This window comes from Mastomys coucha, unplaced genomic scaffold (assembly GCF_008632895.1).
Source record: "Mastomys coucha isolate ucsf_1 unplaced genomic scaffold, UCSF_Mcou_1 pScaffold22, whole genome shotgun sequence".
Classification (NCBI taxonomy): domain Eukaryota; kingdom Metazoa; phylum Chordata; class Mammalia; order Rodentia; family Muridae; genus Mastomys; species Mastomys coucha.
In genome coordinates, this window is record NW_022196905.1 from 48244011 (window position 1) to 48251585 (window position 7575).

The window sequence follows — 7575 nt, forward strand, 5'->3', positions numbered from 1 at the left end:
GAGGAGGAGAAGGAGGAGGAGGAGGAGGAGGAGGAGAAGAAGAAGAATCAAAACAGAAAACACAGCAAAAACTTGCTCAATTTGTTGAAAAACCATTTATATTTTCAGGGAGAGCATTAAAGGTTAAATACATAAACACAAAATCAACTAATGCCACAATCACTGAAAACTGATGAAAGAGAAAAGATCTTGAAATCAATCCCTATAAAAGGAAGAAATAAATTAGTAATTTATCATGAACAGCAGAGGCCAAATGTCTTAGAATGACACAGTTGTAGTGCTAAAAGGAAAAGTAAACATTTCAAATTGAAAGCAAATAAGTCTACTTTCAAATACATAAAAACTGGATTTTTGCAATTTGAATGGATTATAAAAGGTGAAGATACATATGAAGAGAAACAAGTGTTTATTTATTTATTTCTGCTATAAAACTAAACAAAACACACCTCCATGTGAAAATATGGTTAAACAAGAAGAAACGAAGACATTGGAAACAGTTAATATATGTAGATAAAAGGACATTATTGGCCTCCATTTTTCTATAGCTACAAAATTGCATACTCCAAATATCTTACTAATGGTAGTAAAAGTTCTGAAGCATAAGCAGAAATAAAACCTAAGGAAAAAAGAGGCAGATGTTAAAAGCATAAGTTATTATTTTGTTTACCTATGTTCCATGAGATAATCCATTATTCTAAATAGACTATTAAAAATCAGAATGAATATTACCATACCACAAAGCAATAGATCAAATTAAATAGTTTCATAGTGAAGTAACAGTAGATAAAATAAAATATATTAAAATGAATTTAGAAAAATAAGAGAGACACAAAACTAATGAAATAAATATGGAGATACTAGTGCAATAGTGCATTTAAATCCAATTACATCATGGCTACAGAAAATGCAGGCAGAGCTGTAAGTAAAGGGCAGAAGCTACAGAGCTATTCACAAAGGCACAATCAACTGTCTAGAAGCCATACATGCACTGGGGGCATGAGGAAATAGTGGAATTGATACAGCCTCCAACCAGTAAACTGAAACAAGTCTAGTGTTAGATGGAATATTACATGAAGGAGAAAATATAGTATGATAATTCCAGTGACAAATGCTCAGAGTTATGTGATGACAATTAAAGCAAGTGCACTTGGCAGAGGAGCTTTGGAAAGCATGCGGGAAGTAGGAGAATCTCTAGCCAGGGGAGCTAGTGCATTTTAAGATGTATAGTGCAAAAATTACTTTTGGTAAGCCAAGTTTAACCACATTATAGAAATATGTTGTATAATGTAGAGATAAGAGTACATAAGTCACCAAACATTTTGACTTGCTAAAATGTGAATCGATTAAATTAAAATAAAATATAAAGACAATGCTAAACATTTACACAGACTTTCATATGCTAACTTTCCTCTTTCGATGGTCTTCATTGTCTTCACTTTACCCTATATGCTTTCTCTTATCACTCTCTGTCTTCTATTTCTCATTCCAAACGTTATGAAGGGCATATTTTTATTGAAGTTAACTTACATGAAATAAAGACATATATTAAGTGTCCATCATAGTACATCCTTTTACAGTAATATTACTTTCAACAGGTACCTACATTTCTAATTTCTACCACAAAGATTTTTATATTCTTGATAAAAATTTTAGAAATGAGTAGTTTCTGTTGTGCAATATGTTAAGGAATTTTAATCCAGCAGCATGGCTGCTCTGGCTAGGGATTACATCCAGAGAGTTGTTTGGTCTGTGTGATCTGTCTGGAATAGAGACATGCCTTTTAGTACATACCCTTTAATCCCTCTGACTGGAATACAGATGCCCGTTTAATCCCTGTGACTTGAATGAAAATACTCCATTAGTATACACCTTTAATTCTAAACAATTAAGGTAAAGTTAGTTTGTAGAAAGAAACAGCCATGTTTGAAAACGATGTCTAATTGAGGGTAAACAAAGTGACAAATCAGAGAAAGAGTTGACAGAATGAGTCAGAGATAGCATACACCCATGCCACACTAGAACAGACAGGAAGAAGAGGCTACTGGAGAGCATGATGCACAGGGTAAGGCAAGGTGAATGGCAGTTCAGTGAGTGCAATTCAGTTGAGTTCAGGCAATGCAGTGGAGTTCAGCTGAGTTCAGTTCAGTGTAGTTTGGTGCAGTTTAGTTGAATGCAGTAGAGTTCCTGCAATTCTGTGAAGTTTCTTTCAGTTCTGTTGAATCAGAGGAAGTTTTTCTAAGCAGAGCAATTCAGTGAGAAGCCAGGAGAAGCCAGTTTTAATCAGTCAGCATGGAGAGAAGTTTGAGACACAACAGCTGAGTTGCCCAGCCAGCCAGAGTTCAGAAAGAATGAAAAAGGGTGAGCTTATTGAACAGTAAGTCTCCAAGATAACAATTACATCTGGCCAAAAACAAATTGCTTTAAAGCAATAAGTAATTCTATTTAAGACATCTAATACATGGACAGGACAAATTTGCCTTGAGGTTTTACACTCTTTGGTTTAGATTTGCTTACATCATGCCTAGTTTCTTCTTGTAAATGAGGAAGAAGTTCTTTATTTGTTTTGTTTTGTTTTGTTTTGAAAATAACTTTTTTCATCTTTTTTTCTTATTGGATACTTATCCAATAAGAAAATTCTTTATTTACATTTCAAATGTTACCCCCTTTCCCGGTTTCTACCTCCTCCCAGAAACCCCCCATCCCATCCTCCCTCGCCCTGCTTCTACACTGGAGAATCTATTGAGCCTTCATAGGACCAAGGATCTCTCCTCCCATGGATGTCTGACAAGGCCATCATCTGCTTCATATGTAGATGGAGCTATGTGTACTCCTAGGTTGATGGCTTAGTCCCTGGGAGCTCTGGGGGCTCTGGTTGGTTGATATTGTTGTTCTTCCTATGGGGTTGCAAACCCCTTCAACTCCTTCAGTCCTTTCTCTAACTCCTATAGTGGGGACCCTGCCCTCATTGCAATGGTTGGCTATGAGCATTTGCCTCTGTATTTGTAAGGCTCTGGCATGGCCTCTCAGGAAACAGCCATATCAGGCTCTGAGATTTCAGACTTCTGAAGTCACAAGTCTTTTGAAGTCACATTTTCTCCAAGCATTCTGCTCTGGTATTACAGCTCTCATTAAGATCAGTGGGCTGCTATACTTTAGAGAATCTGGGACAGACTATTGACACTATATAGGTAATTCACATAATTGCATTTTGTTCTTCATTGGAAGAGGTAATTGGGGAAAGTGTGCCAACAAATTCTTGGTTAATTTTCTTAAAATTAGTAATTTTATTCACTACCCTTTCTAAATTTTAACAAGTTAAAAATGGAAAGGTGTGACATATTTATTAATTCTTTTATTTATTTCATATTATTATGTCTTTGTTTTTTGATATTATATTTTTGAAAAGCAAGAGCACATAATAAAGACAGCAATTTTCAGAAAATTGGTTTACAAACTTAATACTATTTAAATAAAATTAAATAGAATGTTTTATTTCTTGAGTTACAGAAGTTGATCATGTAAGTTCATATAAAAAACATGAAAGGAAATGGCTGCAGGGATAAGCACCTTTAAGTATACAAGGAATTGGAGGATTAGCTCAATATTAAATATACATTAAAATGGACACATAAATATAGGTTGTGTGTTTGCATGAATAAATGAAATATAGAATCATAATATTGAGAAAAATATGATTCAGGAATATTTTGAAATCAGCACTTGATAAAGGTATTGCAAATCTAGAGATAGATAGTTCTTTTTAAATTAATAATAATTGAGGCTGGAGAGATGGCACAAAGAATAAAGCACTTGCTCTTACAGAGGATCCAGATGCATTTCTCAACATGTCACCTTACAACCACCTGTAACTACAGGTTTGAGGGGTTTCCACATCTACTTTGGCCACCCTAAGTGTCTGCATATATACAGTACACATAAACTCATTCAGATTTATACTGAAAAAATAAAAATGAAAGCAAAAAATAAATCTTTAAAAAATGAATGGTGAAGTGGAGATTTCTGGTTTCTTTGGAGACTCAGCTGGTCCTTGCTTGCTGTGACTTCATAGAGAGAAAATTGCCAAGTCACTTCTCCTGGTACTTTAGCTGCTTCTTGCTGCTTCCGATGGCTTGTACCCATTCAGTGGAGCCTCTGCTTCCAGATGGAGCTTCTGCTACTGATTCATGTTTGGTGTTTGCCAATTGTACTGGACTGTCACTTCTGATTTGTGTTTGATGTTGTGTTTGGACTAGACTGCTGATATCGTGACAATGAAGCATGGAATTGCCCCCAAAGAGCTACTACTAAACAGGTCCACACTGCTTTGTCTATTAGCCATCTTTCTCCCTTACCTTTAGTCCATGGGCTAGAAGGGAGATTACATCATTTAAGAACCATTATTAAAGTACGTTTTGAAAAATATAATCTTACAGAGATAAGAGGTGGTAAAGAAGTTCAGTGTGGGTCAAAGACTTCCAACGCAATGTGATCACTTAACGCTATTCTTCTCCACTTGTTTGTAGGTGTAAGAAAAACAACTATAGTATATTCTTCTGTGAACCTGGGATAAACAACAAGCTGATCAAATACATAAATGAAAATAACATAAAACCACTTAAGTTTTAAGAAATATTTCTTGATTAATTTATAACATGTGATTTGTAAAGACTTTCCCAAGATTTTAAAATTTGGATGCAATAAAAATGATGCTTATTTATCTAGAAATGAAAACACCTTCCATGTTTTAAGGAAAAGAACAAGATCAAAGGTAACAAAAATGTAATAAAGAGTGTGGACCAGAGTGGGGAGAAAAAGTTTAGAAGCTCAAACAATTCTATACAAGGGATGAGGACTTTTATGTTATATCCCAGGGGCTTCTGGCCCATTGGCATGCTCTAGTACAGACAGTCTAGCATACAACTTAATGCATTGCATGTCTCATTAGCATCTTAATTCTCTGCCTAGAGGTAAGAGTTTTTGCTATTATAAAGAGCTACATGTAACCTGCAGACACTGGAATGCCTTTGGACTTATGCCAGTGTCCCCAGCCTGTCCTATCCTTCTTTGGAGGATCAGAGGAGCATTGGATTTTTTACGCCCCTCCTCTCACTTCTCAAATCATATGCTGAATTTGCAGTCTTTGAACAAATCTCTCTGACCTCATTCTCTGCTCTGTATTCCTACCAAGTTTTAAAAGGATGTTTAAAGGAACATACTAAGAAATTACAATGACTATGGAGAATAGTTCATGGCGGTATGAGCTTGTTTGTACTCAGGGTTCATATTGCTGCAGAGAGGAAGCAGAGAAGGCTGCAAAAGCCCTCCTCTGCTAACTTACTCTGCTATACAAGTCCCAAATTCTGAAGGTCCCCTACACATCCCTCAGAATACATTCATAAGTTGAGGAACAATTGCTTAAAACATGAGTGTGTGTGTGTGTGTGTGTGTGTGTGTGTGTGTGTGTATGAGTGCATTTCAGATTCAAACCACATGAATCTTCTAGTCAAATTGACAAAAAGAAAAGAACTAAAATAATATCATATTGATGATGGAGATAAAGACAGAGATATAGATATAGATATATATAGATAGATGATATAAATATAGATAAATATGTATGTGTGTGTGTGAGAGAGACACACACACACATACACACACACCAAACACATAAACACACACACACACCACAAACACACACACACACACACACACAGAGAGAGAGAGAGAGAGAGAGAGAGAGAGAGAGAGAGAGAGAGAGAGAGAGAGAAAGAGAAAGAGGAGAGAGAAAGAGAGAATATGAACTAGAAAGCTAGAAAGTGTGAGCATAGAGACGTTTACTATAAAAAATTGGTTTGTGTGGTGACAGAGTTGGTAAGCCAGTCAAAAGTCTATAGGGTTTGCATAAGGGAGTCTAAATAGCTGTGGGCTGAAGCTATTGTCTGTACAAAAGCATTCCAATAGGAGAATTAAGAAGAAGACAAATTCAGCTTCTCTTTGCATTTGCCAAGAAAAGCTTCTTCCCTTTTAAGGTCTGGTCTGATCAAGTCAGTCCAGTGAGAATGATCTTCTCAGCTTAAAGCTAACTATCTGGAAGAGGTGTGTTGTGTTCACAAGGTTCATTTTAACTTTTTTTTTTTTTTGGTTTGTTTTTTTTGGTTTTTCGAGACAGGGTTTCTCTGTATCCCTAGCTGTCCTGGAACTCACTCTGTAGACCAGGCTGGCCTCGAACCCAGAAATCCGCCTGCCTCTGCCTCCCAAGTGCTGGGATTAAAGGCGTGCGCCACCACTGCCCGGCTCATTTTAACTTTTTAATGGAATCTGTTCTTGAAGGAATAATTTGGGGAGAGTACAAATGTTGTAATGTGTCTGTTGGTAATCCACTTTCATCTGGTCAGTTTAACATGTCATAAAATATTACAGAGTCAAAAAGATTCAATAATGTTTCATTGAGGGTCTTTGCTTTATGGAAACTGTGAGTCTACCATGGGAGTTTCAACCAATGATATAGTATGACTCTTCCAGAATATATTTTGTATGAAGCCATTTTGCAAAGATGCATTGTAACATCTAGTCATTACAGGGTAGTAGTGAGTAAAGGGACAGTTTCAGCTTTTAGTTTGTATTGTGAGGAGTTCCAGAATCCAGGAGGGCTCCAAGGCAAAGTTTGATAAAAAAAAAATCATTCATAGAATCAAAGTTTTTTATTTGCTGACAAAGTTCTTTGAAATTCCTATTTGCAGAAATCCTTTTACTAAACAGAAGGGAGCTCAGAGCACATCCAGTGAGCATCTCTTTCTCTCCCTCTTCTGTTAGTTCTACTATGGAGACAACGTCAAACCAAACCTGGCAGGGCTGGGCAAGGTCAAGCCTTGCCTTTTTAATGGAGTCTCCATAAAGTCTTGTTTGCTGAATTACACACAACTCTGCTGTGCTTCTCTGAGTGGCGAGCATCCTGTCTTACCCATGATTACTTGCAAGCATTTGGCCAATTAAAGAGAAACCACTGTGGGTAACAATGATTTTATTGAAAACCTGATGGCTTGCAACCCTTTCCCCTACTCTTCCATATGGGTTCCCAAGCTCCATCTACTGTTTGGATGTGGGTGTCTGCACCAGTCTGAGACAGCTGTTGGGTGGAGCCTCTCAAAGGACAGCTGTGGTATTCTATTTGCAAGCATAACAGAGTATCATTAATGGTGTCAAGGATTGGTACTTGCCCATGGAATGGGTCTCAAGTTGGACCAGTTATTGGTTGTCTATTCTCTCAGGGTATTCCCAGTCCCTGCATTCCTTACAGACAGGATATATTTTAGGGCAAAAGTTTTGTGGGTGGGTTGATGTTCCTATTGCTGCACTGGGGTTCCTGCCTGTAGGAACTCTACAAGAAGACCCACAGACAACTAACCTTGATGTTTGGGGCTCTCAGAGACTGATCCACCAACCAAAAAGTATAGACATGCTGGACTAGGCCTCCCTACACATATGAAGCAGATATGCAGCTTAGTCTTCATGTGGGTCCTGAACAGTTTGGAGCTGGAGCTATCCCAAAAGCTGTTGCCTGTCTGTGATATATTC